We start from the raw sequence: 27,112 nt of genomic DNA on the forward strand, positions 1-27,112 counted from the left end.
TCCACATGATGGGCCAACACTCTACCACTGAGCCAAGTGGCCAGGGCCCCCTTTCTGCCCACTTCTTTCATCTTCTCTCTCCACCCATAAGGATCATTATAGTTTCCATTTTCTAGAACTTTACAGAAACAGAATGTGCTGTATGCATTCTTCTTATCTGGCTTCTTTATTTCAGCATAATTATTTTGAAATTCATCCATAATTGTGTATATAAAAATAGTTTGATGAGTAGTGTTTTATTGTATGAATATACCATAATTTGTTAATCTACTGATCTCTTGGTGGACATCTAGGTTGCTTCCAATTTTTGACTATTACAAATAAAGTTGCAATAAGCAATCATGTTTGAATCTTTGTATGAACAAATCTTTTATTTATACTGATTAAATACCTAGAGGTTGAATGGCAAGTTATATGACAGATGTATTAAGAATGTATTAACTAATGTATTCACTAAGATATGTGTTTAACAGTTTGAGAAACTGTTGAATTTTTATGCAAAGTGATTGTACCATTTTATATGTCCACAGCAGTGTATGAGCATTTCAGTGGCTATACTTTCTCACCATCATTTAATATAGTTAGCCATTTTAATTTTGGACATTTTAATAGGTGTGTAATTCCATCTCATTGTATTTTTGATTTGCATATTCCTAATGTTGATAATGTTGAATATCTTATCAGGTGCTTATTTGCCACATGTATACTTTCTTTGATTAATTATCTGGTTATATCTTTCACTCTCTTTTATATTAGATTCTTTTCTTATTGAATTTGAAGAGCTCTTTATATGTTTTGGATACAAATCGCTTATAAAATGAGATCTGCAAATATTTTCACTTTGTGGTTTGTCTTTTCATTCTCTTAACAGTGTATTTCAAAGAGAAAGTTTTTAATTTAAATAAGTCTAGTATATTAAATTAATAAATTTTATGGAAATACTTGGGGGAATCATATATTTTCAAATATTTGCTAACCCAAGGTCACAAAGTTTTCTCTTGTATTTTCTTCTAGAAGTTTATGATTTTATGCTTTACATTTAAGCCTATGATTCATTATGAGTTAAGTATTATATTTATGGTAAGATGTTGAATTGAAGTATGTATGTACATATGTATACATGTATGCATGTTACATATAGCTACCTGGAAGTTTTGTTGACACAATTATCCTTTCTCCATTGATATGTCTTTAAAACACTTTTGTTTTTAAATAATCAATTGATTAGGCTTTCTCTTCTGTATAAGATGAAACGAATATAACCCTATATCTCCCACTGCATGCAGCCCAAAATTATGAAAGAGTGCATGAAGTGGCTATTTGAGGATTCTGAAAATAAATACTAACAGGTAGATAATGAAGAACATCAGAATTCAAAGGACTACCAACTAGTGATGAGTTTATCATTTCTTTCTTCTGGTACTTCCATGCCTGAATGCAGTGCAACATGAAATTTGAAAGTAAGTATTAGCACAGCAGAGAAAGCTCCAGGAGATGCCTCAAATTCTGACTTGATGAATGAGAACATGCAGTTGCATGATGGGTACAGTAGGCCCTGGCCAGGTAGCTCAGTTGGTTAGAGTCATCCCAACATACCAAGTTTGTGAGTTTGATTCCCAGTCAGAGCATACATAATAATCAATCAATGAATGTAAGTAAGAAGAACAACAAATTGATGTCTCTCTCTCTCTCTTTCTGTCTTACTTCTTCTCTCTCTCTGACAACCAATAAATAAAAAATAAGGGGACAGTAGACTGTGGGATAACTTAAGGTGTAGCTTTCTAGTTGGAAGACCACAGTGGAGTTCCAGGGAAATGAAAAGTGCTAACAAATCCATGGATAAGGAAAAGTTTGTTAAAAGACTACTTTGAGTTGTTTTTAAACTTCTGAGCTTAACCCCACATGAGCAGACTGATCATGAGCACATAGAGACTTTGAGAACTGAACAATATATTAGACAATAGCCCAGTTGGCAAACTAGCCAGTGTCATACACAGAACAGATCTGAACAGCAATACAAAGCCTTTGAAAACTTAACTGAAATTGGAATCACAACTAATATAAAACTGGGTATAACATGAGGTCTGAAACCAACCAGTCTGACTTCCTAGCTAAAAAAAAAAAACATTGTCCAAAGTGTGTAAATAAAACCCTGAGTCATGTAAGTAATATTCTAAATGGCCAGGAAACAGTCCCAAAATCTCAAAATACAAAGAACCAGAAAAATCTAAACTTGTCTAGAAAAAGATAACCAACATATGTTAATGCCAAGAGGAATAAACATTAAAATTATCTAACAAATGCTTTAAAACAGTTATAAAAAAATGCTCCAAGGAGTAAAGGTGAATATTTTTTAAAACATGAAAAGATACAAATTCTCAGCTAAGAAATAGAAGATAGAAAGAATAGCCACATAGAAATTCCAGAACTTCAAAATACAGTGACCAAAATGAAAACGCATTTGATAAGCTCCACATAAGATAATAAGGAAAGAGCCAGAGAACTTGAAGATAGATCCATAAAAATCATGCAATGCAAACAAAAAATTGCTTATAGGAGAATGGTGATTCACATAACTTTGGACTTCTCATGAAAAATCAGGAAAGCCAGAAAGAAGTGTAACAACACTTTTACAGTGCCGAAAGAAAAGAACTGTTAACTAAGAATTCTATAGACAACAAAAATATCTTTCAGGAAATGAAGACATTCTCAGATACAGGAAAACAAAGATAATTTCTTGCTAGCAGACCTGCTCTAAAAGAATTGTTAAAAGGAGTTCTTTAGACAAAAAGTAAATGATACAAAAAGGAAACTGGTAACATTGGGAATAAAGGAAAATAATATTAAGGTAAGTATTTGGGTTAATATAATAGACTGACTATTCTTCTCCTGTTGAAATATGCTTTGTGGGTAAAAGTAAAAATCATAACATTATCTGATGAGATTTCCAATGCAGGTAAAAGTAAGATATAAAACAACTACAACATAATAAGAGAGAATAAAGGGTCCTATAAAGTAATGAAATATCTACATTCCACTTGAAGTGGTAAGATATGGATGACATCAGTGAAAATGGCAGAGTAAGGAACTCTAAAATTCTGCTCCTCATGAATTAATACAAAAAAGGCAGAATTTTTAAAAGTTGGAATTAATCTCTTTTGGAAGTCTGCAAAATAGCTAAATTTGCAGAAATCCAGGAACCACTTATTCAAGATAAAGAGCTGAATATTGGTAAGAACAAAATTTTGTGGCATGTTAACTCCTACTTTCTGATTCCCAGATCATCTAGTAGCCTTAAAAATAATAGCTCACTCTGGCTGGTTGGCTCAGTGGTAGAGCGTCGGCCTGGCATGCGGGAGTCCCGGGTTTGATTCCCGGCCAGGGCACACAGGAGAGGCGCCCATCTGCTTCTCCACCCCTCCCCCTCTCCTTCCTCTCTGTCTCTCTCTTCTCCTCCCACAGCCAAGGCTCCATTGGAGCAAAGTTGGCCCGGGTGCTGAGGATGGCTCTGTGGCCTCTGCCTCAGGTGCTAGAATGGCTCTGGTTGCAGCAGAGCAACGCCCCAGATGGGCAGAGCATCACCCCCTGGTGGGCATGCCGGGTGGATCTTGGTCGGGCGAATGCGGGAGTCTGTCTGACTGCCTTCCCATTTCCAGCTTCAGAAAAATACAAAAAGGAAAAAAAATAATAGCTTACCCCAATATTGGTACCAGAGATAGAAAAATAAAACTTTTCACAAAGAATTATAATTATTTTGCTTTTATTTGTCTGGTGGCTCAAAAATCTTGACTTTATCTCACCTAACTTAAAATGCATCAGTGTGAAAGCCACTACCCAGGTTGAAAACATTTACAGACAAATGTTTTCATTAGTTGAAAACATTTACAGACAAATGTTTCAGTCACTACTGCCTGAGCAAATGAATAACAATTAGGGTAAACAGTAAGACTAACCTGAACGTTTAAATGGAAATCCTTGGAAATAAAACATTTTTAGGGGGAAATATTTTGAAAAGCTCCAACATATTCCCAGGGCTTTAGGAGGTAACATACATTCCCAGGACTGTAAGCATGCTCAGAAAAGACCTAAGAAGGCCCAAAGTACACATCTCTGGCCAATCTTCAGGTTCTATGCAAGTGGAAAGTAAAGACTATGGGAGAGTCATCAACTTCCTGACTTAGTGTTGATGGCATGCCTCCTCAAAGAGTCCCTCTGCAAAGACCAGGAGATATTTTGGTTTCAAGAGCTTAAGGAAATCTCTGTTCAGTAGTTGACTACTAAGTTAACAGAACAGAGACTTTAGAAGCAACACATGACAAAAATATACAGACTTTATAATGCTGAGTTAGAGAAGTCACTAAACAAACAACAAAGTCTAAAACAAACAGCAACAACATATCCTGAGGAGAGGGAAAAGATCTAATTTCCAAAATTATTCCATTGTAATTACAAGACATGCAAAGAAATATATGATCCATATGGTCCATAAAGAAAAAAGACAATCAACAGAAATTATACTTGAGGAAACCCAGATGTTGGACTTACTAGACACAGACTTCAAAAATACTATTTTGAAAATGTTCAAAAAGCCAACCGAAATTATATCTAAATTATAACTAAAGGACAATACTCTCTAAATTTGACATCTATCAAAATTCCATTGTCTTTTGCAAAAATATACAGACTTATCCTAAAATTCACATAAATTTCAAGGGATCTTGAGTAGCCAATCTTAGAAAAGAGAACAAAGTTGGAGAGTTGGTGTACTGACTCTGATTTCAAAGTTTACTACAAACCTACAGTTATCAAAACAGTTTGGTACTGGCATAAGAAGAAACAGGAATAGAACTGAGAATTCTAGAATAAAAACTATATATTTATGATTAATTGATTTTTGACCAGAGTACCAAGACATTCATTATGGAAATAACAGTCTTTTCAATAAATGATGCTGGAACAAGTGACTATCCACAATGCCAAAGGAAAAATTTGGACCCCTTACCTCACCCCACATACAAAGGTGAACTAAAAATTTATCAAAAATCTAAATGTAAGAATTAAAACTCTTAGAAGGAAACAGTTGTAAATCTACATGATCTTTGATTAGGCAACAGCCTTTTAAATATGACAAAAAATACAAGCAATTGAAAAATAAATAGGTAAATTGCACTTCATCAAAATTAGAAACTTTTGTGAATCAAAGAACCCTATCAAGAAAGTGAAAAGACAACCTACAGATTGAGATAAAATATTCTCAAATTATATATTTGATAATGGGTTAATATCTAGAATATAAATAATTCTTCCAACTCAATAACAAAAATTAATTCATTTAAAATGAGCAAAAGATTTACTCTCCAAATAAGATATATAAGTGATCAATAATCATATGAAAAGATAGTTAGTCATTAGAGAAATACAAATCAAAACCACAATGAGAACAGAATCCACTAGGATGACTATAATAATAATAATAATAATAATAACAAAATTAACAAGTGTTAGCAAGGATATGGAGACATTACAACTCTTGTGCATTACTAGTGAGAATATAAAATGATGTAGTTACTTTGGAAAATAGCTTGGCAGTTCCTCCAAAAATTAAACATACCATTACTATTGTACCTAGCAATTCAACTTCTAGGATATACAAAAAAATAATTGAAAACATATGTTTCCATAAAAATTGAGTACATGAATGTTCATAGCACTATTATTCATAATAGCTAAATATTGAAAGCAGCCCAAAAGGTCTATCAAATGATGACTAAATAAACAAAACACAGTATATTCACACAATGAAATATTATTCTGCCAAATAAAGGAATGCAGTACTGATACAAACTACAACATGGTTGAACCCGAAAACATTATGTTAAGTGAAATAAATCTGACAAATGGCCAAATACCATATGATTCCATTTATTAAAAATGTCCAGAATAGGCAAATCTGTAGACACAAAATGAAGATTAATGGTTGTGCTGAAAGAAGAGAAGAGAAAAATGGGAGGTACGGGATCTCTGTTTGAAGCCACAGAAATGTTCTGAAATTAGATAGCTGTGATAGTTGTACAATATTGTAAATATACTATCAACTACTCAAATATATATATATTTTTTTTAAGTGAGAGGAGGGAAGCTAGAAAGACAGACTCCCACATGCACCCTGACTGGAATCCCACCAGCAACTCCCATCTGGGGCCAATGCTGAAACCAACTGAGCTATCCTCAGCCCCCAGGGCCTACGCTCAAACCAATCAAGCCATTGGCTGCAAGAGGGGAAGAGAGAGAGAGGGAGTAGAGGGAGAGGAGGAGAAGCAGATGGTTGCTTCTCATGTGTGCCCTGACTGGGGATTGAACCCAGGACATCTGCATGCCAGGCTGACACTATATCCACCGAACCAACCAGCTCGGGCCCTCAGTTATAGATTTTTATTTTATTTTATTTTTTATTTTGTATTTATTTATTTATTTTTAGAGAGGAGAGAGAGAGGGAGAGAGAGACAGAGAGAGAGAGGAGAGAGAGACAGAGAGAGAGAAGGAGGGAAGAGCTGGAAGCATCAACTCTCGTATGTGCCTTGACCAGCCAAGCCCAGGGTTTTGAACCGGTGACCTCAGCATTTCCAGGTCGACATTTTATCCACTGTTCCACCACAGGTCAGGCCTCAGTTATAGATTTTTATTTTTTTATTTATTTTTTTATTTATTTATTTTTTTTTTTTCATTTTTCTGAAGCTGGAAACAGGGAGAGACAGTCAGACAGACTCCCGCATGCGCCCGACCGGGATCCACCCGGCCCGCCCACCAGGGGCGGTGCTCTGCCCCCCAGGGGGCGATGCTCTGCCCATCCTGGGCGTCGCCATATTGCGACCAGAGCCACTCTAGCGCCTGAGGCAGAGGCCACAGAGCCATGCCCAGCGCCCGGGCCATCTCTGCTCCAATGGAGCCTTGGCTGCGGGAGGGGAAGAGAGAGACAGAGAGGAAAGCGCGGCGGAGGGGTGGAGAAGCAAATGGGCGCTTCTCCTGTGTGCCCTGGCCGGGAATCGAACCCGGGTCCTCCGCACGCTAGGCCGACGCTCTACCGCTGAGCCAACCGGCCAGGGCAGTTATAGATTTTTAAATGTATGGATTTTATTTCATGCTATGTATCTTTTATGTCAATAAAACATATTTCGATAAATAATTTTAAAATATGGATTCTAATTAGATTGTGAAAATATGTATATTGTAATTCCTACAGCAAAGGTAAAAATATTATACAAAGAGACATAGTCAATAATAATAACAAATTAAAATGGAATACTAAAAAGATGTTTAACCCAAAGGAATAAAAAAGGGAAGAGAATGAAAAACAGAGGATATATATAGATAAGTAACAATAAAATTATAGGCAGAAATCCAAATATGTTAATAACTATATTAAAGGTCAATAGTTTAAACACAATTAAAAAACAGAGATTGCCAGAATAGATAATGATCATGACCCAACTATATGCTGTATACAAGAAACTCGCTCCAAATCAATAATAGAGGTAGGCTAAAAGTAAAGGGATAGAAAAGAGATATACAATGTAAATATTAATTAAGAAGAAGCTAGAATTGCTATACTAATATTAGATAAAGTAGACTTCCAAGTAAAAGAATTACAAGGCGAAAGAGGCACATTATATGATGAATGAATTCACCAAGACATATAATTATCTTAAATGTGTGTGCACATAACAATAGAGCTTCAAAATACACAAAGCAAAACCTGGCAAACTGAAAAAGAGAGGTAGACAAATCTCCAATATAGACTTTAACACTCCTCTCTCAGTAATTGATAGGATGAATAAGCAGAAAATCAGCAAAAATGTAGAACTGAATAATATCATCAATCAACTGGTCTAACTTATGTTTATAGAGCTCTAAACCCAAGAACAAAATATATATTCTTTTCAAGTCCAAATGGAACAGTTGCCAAGTTATATTATATTCTGGGTGATTAAAAGAAAAGAAAAAAGCCTTAATAAAGTTAATGTAATTTAAATCATGCAGAGAATGGAATTAGACTAAAAATCAATACCAAAAGATTGTGGGAAATGTCTAAATAGATTATATACCACATTTACAAATAAATTATATACCACATTTACAAATAATCCATGAGACAAAGAGAAAGTCTCAAGGAAAATTAAGAAATAGTTTGAGCTAAACAAAATTCAAAATACACTTGTGGAATTGATCTGTTTACAGACATAGCATTAAATGCTTACATGAGAATGGAACAGTCGCAAACTAGTCATCTAAGCTTCACCTTAAGACACTTGGAAAAAGAAAAGTAAAATAAATACAAAACAAGCAGAATAAAGGGGAAAAATAAAGAGCAGAAATCAATAAAATTGAAAACAGAAATCAATGAAACCCAAAATGGGTTGTTTGAAGATATAATTGTTAACTACTTGTATAATTTTTTAATTACTTGCATCAGAAATGAAAGACTGTATATACCCTACACAAAAATTAATTCAAAATGGATCAAAAGCCTAAGTATAAGATCTGAAACAATAAATTACATAGACGGAAACATAGGTACTAAACTTGGCCATAAAGAACAATTTATGAATTTGACACCAAGGGCAAGGAAAGTAAAGGCAAAGATAAATGAATGGAACTATATCAAAGTAAAAAGCTTCTGCACAGCAAAAGAAACTGACAAGAAAACAAATAGGCAGACAACGAAATGGGAGATATTTGCAAACAACAGCTCCAATAAGGGGTTAATATCCAAAATATATAAAGAACTCACAAAGCTCAGCAACAAAAAAGCAAACAATCCAATTAAAAAATAGGAACCTGAACACACACTTCTCCCAAGAGGACATACAAATGGCCAGCAGATATATGAAAAGATGCTTACCTTCACTAGCTATTCGAGAAATGCAAATCAAAACTACAATGAGATACCACCTCACACCTGTTAGATTGGCTATCATCAACAAGACAGGTAATAATAAGTGTTGGAAAGGCTATGGAGAAAAAGGAACCCTCATTCACTGCTGGTGGGAATGCAAATTAGTACAACCATTATGGAAGAAAGTATGATGGTTCCTCAAAAAATTAAGACTATAAGTACCATATGACCCAGCAATCCCTCTACTGGGTATCCACCCCCAAAACTCAAAAACATTGGTACATAAAGACACATGCACCCCCCTGTTCATTGCAGCATTATTCACAGTGGCCAAGATATGGAAACAACCAAAGTGTCCCTACATAGAGGATTGGATAAAGAAAAAACTGTATGATTCCACACATAGGTGGGATATAAAACTGAGACTCATGGACATAGATAAAAGTAAAGTGGTTACCAGGAGAAGTGGGATGTAGGGGAGTGGTGGGGGAAGGGTATGAAGAGGAGCAAATATAAGGTGATGGAAAATGATTTGACTTTGGGTGATGAATATACAACATTATCAATAGTTCAAATGCTATAAAAATGTTTACCTGAAAAGTATGTACTCTTACTGATCAACATCATGCTGTTAAATTTATTTTTCTAAATAAAATTTTTTAAAAAGGCAATACCATTTTTAAATTAAATACATTCACTTCTTTATTTGAACAGGACAAGTAATTCCAGAATACATTGAATAGGGTTCGATTCAAACCTACTATCTATTTCTGACTCCCAGGAAAGCCGGTTCTAGACTCCAGAGTATCTTGGAAAGCTAGTCATTTGAACCTTCTTCAAAATGATTTTTTTCCCCCAATATTGGTCAATGGTTAGTGGGGATTTGAAACTTAAACTTTTGTTTTAGAATCACCTTTGTATTTTCAAACTAAGGTGTTTTTTACAGGTACTTAATGGGTTTTAAACATTATAACCTTCTCCTTTTGAACTATTATTAATTTGTGTGTTTCCCTGTTCCACAGAATTGGCTAAAATTTAATCCTTGTCTGAATAATATAAAAATAATTTATGTAAATTTGATTTTGAATTCTTGTCCAAAGTTCAGATTCCCTCCTTTTTAGCCTGTGGTGGAATCAATGAGGACTCATGATCTCTCTATGAGCTCCTTTGTCTTTCTCATCCTCTCTTGCAGTTATTGGTGCCAGGTGACTAGTTCTGGGTTGCAAGATGCATTCTGAAATGACCTAAACCATTTCCTTCAGAGCAATTAAAACCTGGTGTGATCCTCCCCTTCTTCTTCTGCAAGATGACCCTTGAAGACCCTGTGATCTCCATGGAAGAGTTACAAGATAGGGAAGAATGTCTCCATCTGTGTTAGACTTCATGGGAGTCACACATATATCTATTTTATTAAGCCAATAAGATTTTAGGTTAGTATGACAAAGTCTATCTTAATGACATAGTTCATTCTTATTTTCTCTAATAATAAGACAGTTTTTAGAAGGCTTATTAAATGGTTTAACCTTAGAGAAAGTATATTCAATTAATGACAGTGGTGCTAGCTAACAGTTACAGGATGTCTACCATGTTCCAGACACTGGGCTAAATGCTCTCTCTGAATTATCTCGCTTAATACAAGAGTTATACTTAGAAAATTGCTCAACCTCTGTAAATAACACTCCACCATTCCTTATATTATTTCAGAATTCTAACTAAGACTGTCAGCTCTAGGTAGTATCAGTTTTTCTCTAGTCACAATGTTGGTGACATAGACCAAGTTTCACCTTGCGTAAACACATTCACAAAAGTATCCAACAGAAATAGGACACTACCAAGGAGGACTTGACTTTACACAACTTGAAGAAACTCTCATTTTAGTAATAGTAGAACCAATATTTTACTAGTTACTTAGGTGTTATGTGTGAAAATCAGTTAATAGCCACCAAACTTCTCATTTGTTTCAGTAATTTTAGCCCTCTATAGAAAGATAGATAAATTGTAATTATAATTCTATATTCATAACTATATCTATCTCTCTATTACAATGCTTTCGATATTTGAATTCCAACTATTGAAAAACATACAATATTTTTCAATAAAAAATAACCCATTTACAACACTTTTCCTGGAATAGCATATACCAGGAGGCACACTTGTTTTGTTGCATAGAAAGTGACAGATAAAATTATACACATGTAGTAGAGAATTATAATTCTATCTACCTATCTAAACCAGTGTTAGTCAACCTGGTCCCTACCGCCCACTAGGGGGCGTTCCAGCTTTCATGGTGGGCGGTAGTGGAGCAACCAAAGTATAAATAAAAAGATAGATTTAGAGTAAGTTGTTTTATAAAGATTTATTCTGCCAAACTTTGCGAAAATCAGTCATAAAGTACTTGGTAAGTAATTATTATTATATGCTTTAACTTGCTGTAACTCTGCTTTATAAATTTTATAATGTCAAGTTACTTCCCTACTTTATAAATCATCACTACTGTGGAACCGGTGAGCAGTTAGAAAATTTTACTACTAACAGAGATACAAAGGTGGGCAGTAGGTATAAAAAGGTTGACTACCCCTGGTCTAGAACCTGAGCAACAGTACAGATGGTGTGTTCCTTAGTCTGACTCTGATTCTAGAACATGGAGGCTACAGGGACCTGAAAACGAGGTGTCCGCCACACCACTCAGGTGCATAAGAATATTTTCTGAGCCTGTTAACATCATTTGCAACTCTTTGTCCCTATAATCCAGCTCTTCTTTCTGCTTTAATTCACTACACAACTTATTGTGCAAGAAACCAAGTATACCTCCTGGCATATGCAAAAGAAGAAAAATTATTATAAATAGCATATTTGTTATTAAAATATAATATATATGAAAATCATTATAAATAGAGAGTTGGAAGCAGTACATATTTTGTTTATTAATTTTAGGAAGTCTCAACTGAGTCGGGAAATCCCACAGTCAGGAGAGAAGATCCCTGCCCAGTCCCACAGCCCCCGGCCAAATGGGTATCAAACTCCACAAATGAGCAAATACCAAGCTTCAGTAAGAATGAAAAAGTCAAATGTGCAGCCTATCAGATGACATTGCAACATGTAGAGAGGAAAATATTGTCTCAAAAGCTCAAAGAAAGCTATTCTTGATGATGACGTCTTAAAAAACAGAAATAAATTTTAGAAACTGTCCGTGGGTCACTATAAAAGATACAGGAAGACACAGACTTTGGGATACTGAGGCAGGGAGAGAACAGACTAAGGGGAAGGCAGAAATACAGATAGAAAAATGAGAAGGAAGCAAAGAAACATCTGGCAGCAGATTTAAAAGGCATATCAGAAGCAACAAAGGGTCGACATTTCATTGAAAAGAAACCAAAGGGTTGTTATGAACAATTGGAAGAGCTCTCCCAGAAGAAAGAAAGAAAGAAAGAAAGAAAGAAAGAAAGAAAGAAAGAAAGAAAGAAAGAAAGAAAGAAAGAGAAAGAAAGAAAGAAAGAAAGAAAGAAAGAAAGAAAGAAAGAAAGAAAGAAAGAAAGAAAGAAAGAAAGAAAGAAAGAAAGGAAGGACAAAGATATAAACATGTTAGGCCCTGGCCGGTTGGCTCAGCGGTAGAGCGTCAGCCTGGCGTGCGGGGGACCCAGGTTCAATTCCCGGCCAGGGCACATAGGAGAAGCGCCCATTTGCTTCTCCACCCCCCCTTCCTCTCTGTCTCTCTCTTCCCCTCCTGTAGCCAAGGCTCCATTGGAGCAAAGATGGCCCGGGCGCTGGGGATGGCTCCTTGGCCTCTGCCCCAGGTGCTAGAGTGGCTCTGGTCGCGGCAGAGCGACGCCCCGGAGGGGCAGAGCATCGCCCCCTGGTGGGCAGAGCATTGCCCCTGGTGGGCGTGCCGGGTGGATCCCAGTCGGGCGCATGCGGGAGTCTGTCTGACTGTCTCTCCCTGTTTCCAGCTTCAGAAAAATACAAAAAAAAAAAAAAAAAGATATAAACATGTTAAAAGAAAAATGTGTTAGGTGTGTAGGGCAAAGAAATGGAGATGCAACCTAAAAATGATAGGTGTTCTCAAGAAATAAACCCAAGCTATAGAAAAGGAATAATAATAATAAAATACAATCATAGAAATTTTTTTCTGAATTGATTAAGAGTACGTATGAAGATCACAGTGGATCACCCCTTCCTGGCAAAATTAATAAGGAGAGATTCACATGGAGATACACACTGGTAAAACTTTTACAATTCAAGGATGGAGGTGGGGAATCACTGGAGTGTGTAGGAAGAAATCATCTAAAACAAAAAAAGAAAAACCAAGTCTCTTAGAGGAGTCCCTCTAAGATTCAGGTGAATCGAAACAGTAAGTGCTGGTGGTAAGCCCTTCAGCTGATTCAGTCCCTGGGCATTGTCCCGCTGTGTCCCAACAGTGGTCACATCCATGAGGGACAGCCATGGAAACTTGACTGTCAAGAAAGAGAGCAGACACTCACAGAAGAGGAAGCATCACCTTGATGATGACAGGAGAAAAATGGTGACCACTGGGTAAGAGTGTCTTAAACCCGGGTACACAGATGTGTGAGAAACAGTGTGCTGGAGACATTGGGAAGCTTGAGTTCCAGAGTGCCAGGCAGGCAGAAAAATGCTGCTTGGTGACTGTTCTTACCACTGCATTTTTAACTCAAGTCTACTTTTTAGTTAGAACGTGAGCTTGAAGAGTAGGACTTATGTGATGCTGTCTTCACTTTAGCCCCTAGCCGCTGGCACAGAGGGTCCTTGTTTAACTACAAGTACATATTTCATTTACGCCTCCCAGAGGTTTTTCTGGAAGGAAATGGGAGTGTGTCTTTATACTCAAGAGGATAAAAGCCTTATCTAAAAATTGGTTCCTGCCCAGTCAATAGAAAAGCCAGTGACTTCACAGCAAATAGCCAATCCACAGTGAAATAAGGATGTAGAACAGTTCGCTCTGTTGTTGCATTATTGACACAACAATCCTCACTTCAGGTGCAAAATTGCATCTCTAAGTATGACCTAGAGAAAGGAGGCAAAATGCTCCTTTCTCTAGGAACATTTTGCAGATTATGTTGACTTTAATAAAATAATTCTCTCCTTTTATGTGGACTCATACAGAGCTATCTTTGGGGATACTGTTTGTCCTTGGGAGGTGAGTGTCTGCAAATGTGCACATGCATACATATTTCTACAAGGGCCAGTCCTGGGAGACCAGAAGACCACAGGGGAAGTGAAAAGCAAACATTGATTTCAAGAAATGGTGCTGGAACAATTAAACATCCATATGCAAAACAATTAACCTAGACATAGAACTTATACCTTTCATAAAAAGTAATTCAAAATGAATTATAGATCTAAATGTAAAATGCAAAACCATTAAGTTTATAGAAGAAAATATAGGAGACCATCAAGATGATCTTGTGGGCCCTGGTTGATTGGATCTTGTCGGCCCGGCATGTGGAAGTCCTGAGTTTGATTATCGACCAGGGCACACAGGAGAAGCGTCCATCTGCTTCTCCACCCTTCCCTTTCCTTTCTCTCTAACCCTCTCTTCCCCTCCTGCAGCCAAGGCTCCATTGGAGCAAGGGTGTCCTAGGTGCTGAGGATGGCTCCATGGCCTCTACTTCAGGCGCTAGAATGGCTCCGATTGCAATGGAGCAGTGCCCCAGATAGGCAGAGCACTGCCCCATAATGGGCTTGCCAGGTGGACCCTGGTTGGGCGCATGCGGGAGACTGTCTCTGCCTCCCTGATTCTCACTTCAAAACAACACAAAAAAAAAAAGAAAGAAAGAAATGATCTTGTGTTTGGTAATGAGCTTTTAGATAAAACACCAAAAGCATGATCTATGAAAGAAATTGATAAGTTGGACTTTATTAAAATTAAAATCTGCTTGCAAAAGACACTGCTAAGAGTGTGAAAAGACAAACCACAAACTGGGAGAAAATATTTGAAAAACATGTATCTGATAGAGTACTTATAACCAAATTATACAAAGAAATCATTAAACTCAATAATAAGAAAACAAATAACTTAATGGAAAAAAAAAGTGGGGACAATATTTTAACAGACATTTCACCAAAGAAAACATACAGATGGTAACAGCATATGAAAAGATGCTCCACATCATATGTCACTAGGAAATGCAAATTTAAAACAACGAGACACTACTACATACATATTAGTGTGGCTAACATCTAAAAATGAAAAGACAGTACAAGTTGCTAGTGAAAATATGAAGCAAGAGAACTTCTTCCTGGCTGGTGAGAATGCAAAAATGGTACAGCCACATTGGAAAATAGTTTGGAAGTTTCTTACAAAGCTAAACATAGTCTTATCATTCTATCCAGCAATCACACTCCTCATTTTTTACCCAACTAATTTCAAAAGTTACATCCACACAAAAATATGCAATCAGGCTTATAGCATTTATTTATAAATCTATCAAGATTTATACATATTTGGCAGCTTTATTTATAATCACCAAACACTGAATGGAACCAAGATGTCCTTCAGTAGGTGAGTAAACAAACTGTGAGTGCATCTATAACATGGAATATTATCCAGCGATAAAAATGAGGTATCAAGCCACAAAAAGACATGGATGAATCTAAACGAATATGTGTAAGTGAGAGAAGACAGTCTGAAAAGACTACATACTGGGTGGTTTCAATTATATCATGTCCTGGAAAAGACAAAATTACAGAGGCATAAAAAGATCAGTAGTTTCTGGAGTTCAGGAGTTAGGTTAAATAGGGGAAGCACAGGGTTATTTTAGGGCAGAGAAACTATTCCCCATGCTACTGTAATTGTGGATACATGACAATATGCATTTGGCAAAAAACCCATTGAACTGCAGCACCGAGTGAACCTTAATGTGTGCAAATTTTCAGAATCATTGAGCAGGCCCATAGAATCCCAGGGTGAAATGCAGAATGGACAAATTAATCTGTGTTACAATGTATGAAGCAATCTCCCTGAAGGGAGCAGTGTGGGGGAGTGCTGACATAAGTTACTGTGGAAATGAGTGGAGTCTGTAACACTACAGGCAAAGGAACTATACATAAGCATTTTAGTTGATCAAGTTGTTTTCCACCAGTGTATGTGTTAATGATCATGTACTACTACTATACATCTGTATTGCAATTAAACAATTAAGTACAGTTGACCCTTGAACAACACAGTCTGGACAGCATGAGTCCACTTATACATGAATTTTCTTCAGTAAACACTCTAAATGTAATTTTCTTCCTTATGATTTTCTTAATAACAGTTTCTTTTCTCTAGTTTAGCATTATGAAAATACAGTATATATTATAGCTAACATACAAAATGTGTGTTATTCGGCTGTTCACATTATCACTAAGGCTTCCAGTCAACGGTTGGCTATTAGTAGTTAAGTTTTGGCAAAATCTAAAGTTATACATGGATTTTCAACTGCGTGGGGGTCAGTGCCCCTAACCCCTGCAATGTTCAAGGGCCAACTATAAATGGATGGTGGATAGGGGGAGCCAGATTTCTCCCTGTTAGACTGGGAGTTTACAAATAGGTAAGGGGGGGGGAGGATGCTGGAATGATCCATGAGGCACAGGATTAGAGTGGGAGACATCAGTTTAAGCCCATGTTTACCTTTATCTGGATACAGATGGTTTCATTTAGAAATACGTATAAATGTGTGCGTACACAAAAGTTAATGCACACAGCTATAGTTCCCTATTCTGTCAGCTGAGAGAACCTAGAAGCAATAATACCGAGCAGCAACAAACACACCTAGTGCTCAGATCTTGGTTTCTAATACCATTCTCTAATAAAGGGAACCAGGCCAGGGAGCTGAGACAGGAAATACACAAGATGAGCATATTCTAGCGCCAGAAAGTAAGTGTTCAGAACAGGAACCAAGAGCTCCCGATGGCCAAGGCTACGGCCATTAGAGCAACAAAACAAATCAAGTTGTATTGGATTATTACCCAAAATATAAAATAATACCCATAAGTCATATGTCTGTAAATACATGATTAGATGAATAAATAGGGAAGAAGAGACAAAATCTCCTGAACAGAAGGATTCTAAATAGTTTATGTAGATACTCGGTCCTCATGGAGGTGGAGCATAACTCCTCACTTTAAGTGTAGTCCGTCCATAGGGACTTTCTTCAAAAGAAGACCATATGGAAAGGGGGCAATGAGTAACTTTACAGTGGAGAATGCTGACACACATTACCTCGGGAGAGGTTGATCAACATCAACAGTGACATCACATGTATAGTACGTAATGATATGATGTAATGAAAATGGCACTTCACCACTGTGGTCCTCCTCCCCCAATCTTCTAACCACAGTCTAACCGTGAGACAAATCCCAACTGAGAAGATTCTGCAAAATACCTGACCTACAAGACTCCTCAAAACTTCAAGGTCATCAAAAACGAGGAAAGTCTGAGAAACTCTCACAGCTAAGAGAAGCCTAAAAACATGTGATAACTAGCCCTGGCCGGTTGGCTCAGTGGTAGAGCGTCGGCCTGGCGTGCAGAAGTCCCAGGTTCAATTCCTGGCCAGGGCACACAGGAGAAGTGCCCGTCTGCTTCTCCACCCCTCCCCCTCTCCTTCCTCCCTGTCTCTCTTCCCCTCCCGCAGCCGAGGCTCCATTGGAGCAAAGATGGCCCTGGCACTGGGGATGGCTCCTTGGCCTCTGCCCCAGGCGCTAGAGTGGCTCTGGTCGCAACAGAGTGATGCCCCGGAGGGGCAGAGCATCGCCCCCTGGTGGGCGTGCCGGGTGGATCCCGGTCGGACGCATGCAGGAGTCTGTCTGACTGTCTCTCCCCATTTCCAGCTTCAGAAAAATACAAAAAAAAAAAAAAGATGTGATAACTAAATGTAACCTCATATTCTGGATAAGATCCTAGAAGAGAAAAAGAATATAAGATAAAACCTAAGGAAATGGGAATAAAGTATGGGCCTTAGTTAATAATAGCGTATCAACATTGGTTTCTTAATTGTAACAAGTGCATCCTATTCATGTGCAATGCTAAAAGAAAAATGAGTGTTAGTTATAGGGGAATTCTATACTACCCCCTTCTCAAACTTTTTGTAAACCTAAAGATGTTTCCCTCCAAAATAAAGTTTGCTTTAAAGAATGTTTAGTCTCTCATACTGTCTCCCAGGGCAATGTGTCTTGTCACAGGGTCACAGACACCTGCTGGCCTTCAAACCTGAAGTTTAGAACTGGCAACTCAGATCGCTTCTCGGCCTTTTGGCTAAGATCAAGTGTAGAACTGGCAACTCAGGCTCCTTCTTCTAGTGTGTACAATGCTTTCAGGAGTCCTGGTCCCTGCCCTTGCTATTTGGCTCCTCTCCACTCTATTCGGCTGCACATCCTTGGGTCTCTGCTTTGCCCTCCATCCAGGTCTGGAGGGAAGAGAGCATCCATCCTCTGTTCTAGGCATACCTTTCTGTGCCCACTCAGCAGATTAGCAAACTCTTCATTCAGTGTTTGCCCACTGAGAGACGTGGGGGAGTCACCTTTTTCCACTCTCCGCACATTTAGTTAGACTAGAGGCAGCATCCTGGGACAGATGCCCTGTTTGGTGGGTTCCCAAAGTCCCCATGAATGGGTGAGGCAGAAGCCCTTGTGCCTGAATGCTGAGAAAGAGGCAGAAGCAGAATACCTTCCTCATCAGTTGTCCTTCTCCCTCTAACCCCTCACCAGAAAATGGAGAGAGTTTTCCTTTATTTCTCCTGTAGTATACACTCCTCCTTCCTGGCTCCAGCCTCACCATTAAACCTGAAAGGCAGTCAGCCCTAGCCAGTGGCTCAGTAGTAGAGCGCTGATTAGTATGTGAATGTCCTGGGTTTGATTCCTGGTCAGAGCACACAGGAGAAGCAACTATCTGCTTCTCCACCCCTCCCCTTCTTGCTTCTATCCCTCTTCCCCTCCTGCAGCCACAGCTCGATTGAAGTGAGTTGGCCTCAGGTGCTGAGGATGGCTCCATGGCCTCTGTCTCTGGCACTAGGAAGAGCTTAGTTGCTGAGCAATGGAGCAACCCCCAGATGAGCAGAGCATTGCCCCCTAGTGGGCTTACCAGATGAATCCTAGTCAGGGCACATGCGAGAGTCTGTCTCTCCCTCTCCTCCTCTCACTGAATAAAAAAATAAACCTGAAAGGCAGTCAAAGGGATCTTCTTTACACCAAGAAAAGAATTCAGAGGTCTAAATCTTTAATTTTCCAAGTTTTCTCTGCCTAGAAGGGTTGGCCTAAAGCCTCCTGTCTCCCTAAGAAGTCAAGCACCTGCTGTTCTGACCTGAGGTAAGAAGTCATTGACTTGGGCTCAGACTGAATATTAGCATGCGCTAGTGCAATACTTTGCCGGATCATTCCTGGTACCTATGACAAGGGGGATTGAGGGCTACGGATTGTCCCTGAGGGAGAGGAGGTCAGAGGCAGTGGATTCCGTCTGGGGGGATCCAATTTCCTAAAAAAGGAGGGAGAACGCCCTAGAAGGACCGAAGGAAGGAGCACTAGCTTGAGAACTGAGAGGGCAGGGCTGCCACTTATGCCGGAAACACACCAGCCGGGGGGTCCTGGGGGGCCTGGGTGCTTGTGGATAGGATTCAAGGGCCCCATGAATTTGGATGGAAAAAGAAATACCTTTATTTTCATAAACTTCTAGATGGAATCTAGCTTTTTTAATTTTTTTTTTTTTTCCCAATCGTGAGTGCAAGCCACAGGCCCGGGGGGAGCAGGCGGCTCTGTGACGTGGCCTCCCATCTATCTCGATCGGGTTACTGTCGCTGCACATTATTTCACACTGTTGTTTACGCTCACCGCTACAGGACTGCAAAATTATGACGGTTATTACACCCACCACCAGCTCTCATTATTTAACGCATCAACATGCATTATTTATTATGTCCCACGTGTGTTTTGTTTAATATTTCGATACTGTACTTAAATTGATTTCCTTCGCGGTTACCTTAATTACTCTATTTCAGGCAGTTTAAAACATAATTCACAGGCTTCGTCAGACTGGCAAAGGGTTCTCTGCATAAAAAGACCCCTTAAGGATATTTTTATTTTTTTGACTCGAAAAAGATTTTTTTTTTTTTGTATATTGTAATTTCTTTCCCTGCATTGAAATTCCCCGGTTATTCCCCAGCCTTCGGTAAAAATCTGTGATTTATATACATCTGCTGTGTGTTAGTGGCGTCGTGGGGAATGGGGAGAGGGTACAGGAAAGGAAATTGAGCTTTCTCCCAGCCTCTCACCCCTGGAGACTCGGGACTTGGCGGCGGCTGCATATTCAGAGGATGGGGGTCCCAGAGTCCCGGGCCAGGCAAAGCTGCCCGGGCTGAGATGTGCGAAGCCCGTGGAGGGGAACAGGTCACCAGAATGAGCTGCAGAGTGGACTGACTCACGGACAGGTCTGAATTCCAGCTGTTTCCCCAAATACGGTATGAGAAGATGAACTTGTGGCCGACATTTGAGTAACAACGGTCCAGTGGAACCAATGACCGCTTTCCCTTAAATAAGTCCCATCAAAGGTCTGCGTGACCAGGGCCCAATAAGCCTATTCTCTAAGAGCCCCCCTAGAGCTGTGGAGAGTAACACGTGCGTAAGGCTATGCCGTGACCTGGCCACTCTCCCTCCTGAAATGTGCTTTTTCATCACTTTTCCTGAAAGCCCTTCCTGGTTCTTGTCTTAAGCTCGTATGGTTAAAGTTCCTAGATGGGTCAGCATGTGTTTTTCCCCCTTGTCCTTCCTCTTCCTGGAGTCTGGCACACACCAGGTTAGGACAACCTAAGGAGACTAATACTTTTCTAACATAATTATGTTCCCAGCTATCCACAGGATTTGCAGATCCCTGGAAAGGCCCCGTATCTTGACTCCCCCAGCATGCTATCTGCCCATGCCACCCAGCGGGAAACCAGAAGGCGCTAAGAGAGATGCCTCACCTAGAACATCTCTGGCGGAGGACCCGGGATCCATGAAGGAAGAGCGTAGTTGTACTTTATGGTCCTTAAATATGTCCAACCTTCTCCCACAGACAGGTGCTGTCTATGCTTCCAGACCCTGAACCTGGGAGGATTTGATGGTTTTGACCACTAAAACACACCAGAAGTGCCGCTTATGAGGAGAAGTCATAAAAGGCCAACCAGGTCCCAGCTGATCCTCTTGTGAGGTTTATTACCAGACGCTCACCTTACAAGCCAAATGCCACGCTGTGAAAAGCACAAGCCACATGGAGAAGTCATAGGTAGGTGCTCCCAGCTAAGTTGACCCTTCAGCGTTCCCAGCTCAGGTATCAAACATAGGAGTGACCAAATGATCCCAGCCCCCAGCTGTCTGAGCCTTTCCGACAGAGGCACTAGATAGACATCATGGGGCAAATAAGCCAATTCGCATTGAATTCCTGACCCGGAGACTCCATGAGCATAAGCCGTTTGTTGGTTTATGCCATTGAGTTTGGGGTGGTTTATTACCAAGCAATAGTAGCTGGACTAAGAGATGAGAGGTTCGGGAGGAAGAGGCTCTTACAATGGCCACATGGGTGGACCATAGACAGAGAGCTGGACTTGTGTCAAGGGGGAAGACTGGGGGAGGAACCCCTGGTGGGACAGGCCTGAGGGCCCTCTGTGTCTCTCCAGTTCCCTTTGGACTCAGCAATGGGCGAGACTGCCTTGAACTTAAGATAAAGTGCTGCCTTTTGCAAATAGCAGGTCTATTAGGGCATGATCTCCACTGTCTCCTCCCCCTGCCTCAGTTCCTCAATGGGAGTAAAACGCCCCGATTGTAATTTGATACAATCACCAGGAATATATTAGATAAATATGACTGGCCCCAGTGATTCCAAATTTTTCTATTAAAGGGCTTCTGATGATAGACCATTATGCGGTCATAGTCCAAAACAGTCCCCTGCAAGCAAAACACTACCTTTGAAGTCCAGCATTTTGTCTTAAAAAAACTAGCATTCTGCCCCATAACATACCAAGTCTTGTTTCAGTATTAAACTGTCTCAGATTAGCTGCCATGAGCTGAAATGTACATCACATGAACACGTATCTTGTTTACCCTATGATACTGGGTGGATACGCTCTGCTTCCCCCGTGCAAAGGTCAGGACAGGCATGTGGAATCCTGATGCCCAAAGCTCTTCCAGAGGTATCAGGTGCCTAGGGGCCATTAGGGTTACTGATCAGGAAGTGCTTTTAGAGAAATATTTATTCATATTGATGTGAATCTTCGGTCTATAGTATATTTTATTAAAGGCATCATGCAAAGGCCCTGGCCGGTTGGCTCAGCGGTAGAGCGTCAGCCTGGCGTGCGGGGGACCTGGGTTCGATTCCCGGCCAGGGCACATAGGAGAAGCGCCCATTTGCTTCTCCACCCCCCCCCCTCCTTCCTCTCTGTCTCTCTCTTCCCCTCCCACAGCCGAGGCTCCATTGGAGCAAAGATGGCCCGGGCACTGGGGATGGCTCCTTGGCCTCTGCCCCAGGTGCTAGAGTGGCTCTGGTCGCGGCAGAGCGACGCCCCTGGTGGGCGTGCCGGGTGGATCCTGGTTGGGCGCATGCGGGAGTCTGACTGTCTCTACCCGTTTCCAGCTTCAGAAAAAAAAAATACAAAAAAAAAAAAGCATCATGCAGAAAGTCAGTGGGTTCTGCAGGACAAGGATTTCTAAGAGACTGGGCCCAAGAATCTCCAGGAGGATCAAAGAGTGCTGCAAATGCCTCACTAAGACCATCGGTACTGTTGTCTGCCGAGTGCATTCGTCACACTCTGGCTTGGCATATAAAATGTCTTTCTTCATGAAGAGTATGGTCTTGATCCTACGCCCTCTCACTTTCCTGAGGGACACGACTCCATGAATGATCACCTTCAAGCCCTTCTCCTCGCCCGCCTCCTTCCCCTCCATGCCAGTGTCCCCTGTCCTCAGAGGACCTACCTTAGATAATAATACTGGAGCAATTTGGCAAGTCTAGCAGAAGGAAAAAAATGTGTATACTTTATGACCCAGAAATTTTACTTCTAGAAAATTTATATTTAGATACAGTTGTACAAGTTCATAGGGATAAATATATGAGGAAGCTCATCGCAGCCCTGCTTGGGAAGGCTAACAGAGCCACCGAAACCACCACCACCAAGAGACTGGCTAAATAAATCACTGTCCAATGGAAAGGGATGTTGGTAATAAACTTTTGAGTTAAAAAACCTTGCATAGCAATGGTCACATTAAAAACAACAAACTATGCATATTCAGATGGCCCTATGTCCATTCTATTATATTGCATCACTTTATGGAATATAAGTCACATCGTATTCTTGTTTTATGAATGAATGATATACCCTGTAGCTCTACAACTGACTCTGTGTGTGTGTGTGTGTGTGTGTGTGTCCCTTGCCAAGCTCCTAAGCACACCCTGTGCATGAATTTATCCCAACACATAAAATCTATGGTGAGTACTAATCTGTCTTTTCTACGAGCCTATAAACTGCCAAAGGAAAGGGATTATTCATCTCTTTACCCCCCCCATGCACCCAGCACAGAGCCTGGCACATCAATTAATGGTATTTGAATGAATACCAGTATAACCATTTATTGGGCCCAGAAGAAGTTAGTTACTTATCGTTTGTGTTGACCTGAGAACTAGAAATGCCCGAGGAAGATGAAATAAGCACTTAGCATGTGGTTTCTAGGCTTTCATATACACACACTCACTCTCACCCAGTGTTCTTGGCTCAAACTGTGTTTGGAAAAGCTGAGTTAGACAAAGATAAGCCATTTTCTTTACTGTAGGGCCATTCTCCAAGATGTAGATCTAGTATAGAGCATCATCAGAATTTTACTGACCATGAAGCACTTTTAGAGGATATTTGTTTACATTGATCTTCTGGGGATCATCCATCTGTAACATGCTGCGTTAGAAGAATCACAAAGGAAGAGAGCAGGTCCTAGGCGAAAGGAAGATTTCTAAGAGATGAGCATCAGAAAATCTCCAGAAGGGTGATTAAAAGTTTCTTAGCTAAGGTTACTTGAAATTTCAATTGGATGGCCAGAACCGATAAGGAAGGGGAAAGGAAAAGGATTTGGCCAATGTGACAAGAGCGGGCAAAGCAAATCTGGTAGTGTGGCATCATGGCAGCAGGGACCCTCCTGACTGGGGCACTTGGGGACTTGGCACGGCTGTCAGGGAAGGTAGCAGGGAGAAGGGAACTGGTGGGAGCAGACTTCTGGGTCCTGCTTGAAAAAGCTGCTGACCTAGCAGGCAGAGTCCACAAGCACATACAGATTTTATAGACAGTAGGTGCAGGCTGATGATGAGCCCACTTGAGCGGGCACATTTCTCGGCATTGTTCCTTCTGCTCTCTCACTATCCCTTGTTCCAGCCAGGTGAGTGGTGGGCTGACGGCGGCAGCAGCCGGATCACAGGGAGTGAGGGGCGATATGTAAATGAAAGGGGAAGAAATCAAACATATGCAAGCAATTCTTCCAAAAGGCTTGAGGAGATTTTCATATCTGCTTAAAAAAAAAGAAAACGATGGGTGACATTAGAACAAATATTTGTGCTTACGGGAAGAACCAACAAGTTGAAGAATAACAGAGGAAGTTACATTTGATAGAATAAGGTCCCTTAAGAGAGATGACAGGAAACAGATGTCCAAACATTTTTGGTAGATGGTCTTTAGACTGATACAGGGTCCACTCTTCCACACTGATGGGCAGAGAGTTGAAGAAGGACATGACTGAAGAAAAGGTGACAGAGACAGTGAGCAGGAAGTTAAAGAGTTTTCCTTCTGGGACACTTGTTTTTTGTTTTTTTGTTTGTTTGTTTGTTTGTTTGTTTGTTTTGCCTTTTTCTGAAGCTGGAAACAGGGAGAGACAGTCAGACAGACTCCCGCATGCACCCGACCGGGATCCACCCGGCACGCCCACCAGGGGGCGACGCTCTGCCCACCAGGGGGCGATGCTCTGCCCATCCTGGGCGTCGCCATGTTGCGACCAGAGCCACTCTAGCGCCTGGGGCAGAGGCCAAGGAGCCATCCCCAGCGCCCGGGCCATCTTTGCTCCAATGGAGCCTTGGCTGTGGGAGGGGAAGAGAGAGACAGAGAGGAAGGCGCGGCGGAGGGGTAGAGAAGCAAATGGGCGCTTCTCCTATGTGCCCTGGCCGGGAATCGAACCCGGGTCCTCCACACGCTAGGCCGACGCTCTACCGCTGAGCCAACCGGCCAGGGCTGGGACACTTGTGTTTTATGTGAATGAGGAAGTGACATTGCTTTTAGAAAAATGGGTGGGGGTGGGGGGTGAAATAGTCATGGTGGAGAATGGGGAGGTCACCTGACCACTAGAAGAACTGCTGAGCCACACCAGAGATTTATTGGAGTTGAAGGCTATGAGTATTTTGGGTCAGCTTTCCATGTCCTATATGCGCGTAGGATTTTCTCTCAGTATGCTACTCAATCCAAAATAGGACTAGCGATGGCAAACCGCTGTGGAGGAGGTTGTCAAAGAGAGGAGGAGTATTGCGGAGTGCACTTTCAGAGGTGAGGTACTCTAGAGGGTGACAAGAGTAAGGTGGAGGCTGTGGGAGTGAAAGCGAAGAGGAAAGAAAGACACAGAGTTGAAGTTGAGGCAACATGAGATGAAAATGTTGCCTAGTCATCCACCTGGTCATCTCAGTTTTCCCATATGACATCAAGGTTTGAGGCAGAGAAAGACTGAGCAAGCTGATAAAGTATTTAAGGAGCATGGGATTGATCAGAAAGAAAGCAGGTGCAGCAAGGAGAGGTCAGAGGTGAGAATTTTACACCATTCTTTTTATTTATTTTTTAATCATTCAGTGAGAAGAGGAGAGGCAGAACGACAGATTCCTGCATGTGCCCCGACTGGGATCCACCCAGCAAGCCCACTAAGGGGTGATGCTCTTCCCATCTGGAGCATTGCTCTGTTGCTCAGCAACCAAGCTCTTCCTACCACCTGAGGCAGAGGCCATGGAACCATCTTCAGCACTAGGGGCCAACTTGCTCCAATCAAGCCATTGCTGCAGGAGAGGAAGAGAGAAAGAGAAAGAGAGAGAGAAGAGATAGGGGGAGGGGTGGAGAAGCAGATGGGTGCTTCTTTTGTGTGCCCTGACTAGGAATCAAACTTGGGATATCCACACACCAGGCTGACACTCTATCACTGAGCCAACTGGCCAGAGCCTTTACACAATTCTTAAGCAATCATTCTATGAAGGTTGAACAATAGTTCCTTCAAGTGAAACATCTTGCTGTTCTTCTCAGGGGTCTTGGAAGACCTCCCCATCCTCTCTCTTTCACACATACTCACACACACACACACACACACACACACACACACACACCTCTCTTTTATGTTTTAAGTACTGGATTTCACATAAGATTTACTTTAGAAAGGTTTTTGTGAGCAAAAAAATTGAATACCACGGATGAGGCCCAATCCTTCCATTCTACCCAGTGAGTCGATAGACATGCCCACTGCTGCACCCTGCTACAATACGGTACAGTGTGTACTCTCCCCTAAGACATAGCCCCTACAGATAGTGCTTGTTGATGAAATGTCTTTCTGAAGGTTGATGAGTTGAGTCTGCTGAGGTCCAGCAGAGCCAGACACTGGGGGAGTGAGGAGCAGTGGCTACATGGCTCCATAGAATTATCTAGATACCTGCAGGGACAGGACAAAGAGACAGGAGGAGGAGAAAGGAAAGTGGGCAGGCCCTGGTGGCTCTGGTCAGTGATTCCAGTCTAGCAGGGGAGGCCAGCTTAGTAACCAGGCAATAAAGGTTCAGTTCTTCCTGCCTCTCACTGTGCTGGACCTCAAATCATAAAAGCATTTATGGGTCCTGTTTATGTAGAGACTCATTTTATAAGCAATTCAGAACAGGGGTGGGAGGGATAACTAGGGAGAGAAAAATTCCCTTTGAATTTCCATTGCTTTCAGAGCCAGCAATTTAATGAGTCATGCATTCTAATTCCTTGCTTTGTCTACACATTTTTATTTCAAAATACTAAAAAACACTTTGTTTGGAACATGGGCTATTCTTAGCTCATATATCAATAGCGCACATCCATTTCTCCCCATATTAGAAAAGTTTCCTTCACATTGGGTTGGAGCAGCACCATAGTAGTAGGGTTAATTATTTAGCTATAGCTTGTTGAAGCCACCTGGGCAGCTATTCCCTAGGGATGCTCTTCTAGCTACTGACCATCCATAAGT

The 27,112-nt window shown here is 40.7% G+C and overlaps 1 protein-coding gene and 1 non-coding gene across 5 annotated transcripts in view; one reads left to right on the top strand and one right to left on the bottom strand.

Annotated features, from left to right (window-relative positions):
* CALN1 (calneuron 1) overlaps positions 1-27,112 on the bottom strand; it is a 535,700-nt gene that overhangs the window by 456,779 nt on the left and 51,809 nt on the right. The gene's annotated exons all lie outside the window — the stretch shown is intronic.
* LOC136336815 (U2 spliceosomal RNA) lies at positions 18,124-18,317 on the top strand. Its single transcript, XR_010731606.1, has one exon. It is a non-coding gene; the product is annotated as a U2 spliceosomal RNA (small nuclear RNA).

This window comes from Saccopteryx bilineata, chromosome 4 (assembly GCF_036850765.1).
Source record: "Saccopteryx bilineata isolate mSacBil1 chromosome 4, mSacBil1_pri_phased_curated, whole genome shotgun sequence".
Lineage (NCBI taxonomy): Eukaryota > Metazoa > Chordata > Mammalia > Chiroptera > Emballonuridae > Saccopteryx > Saccopteryx bilineata.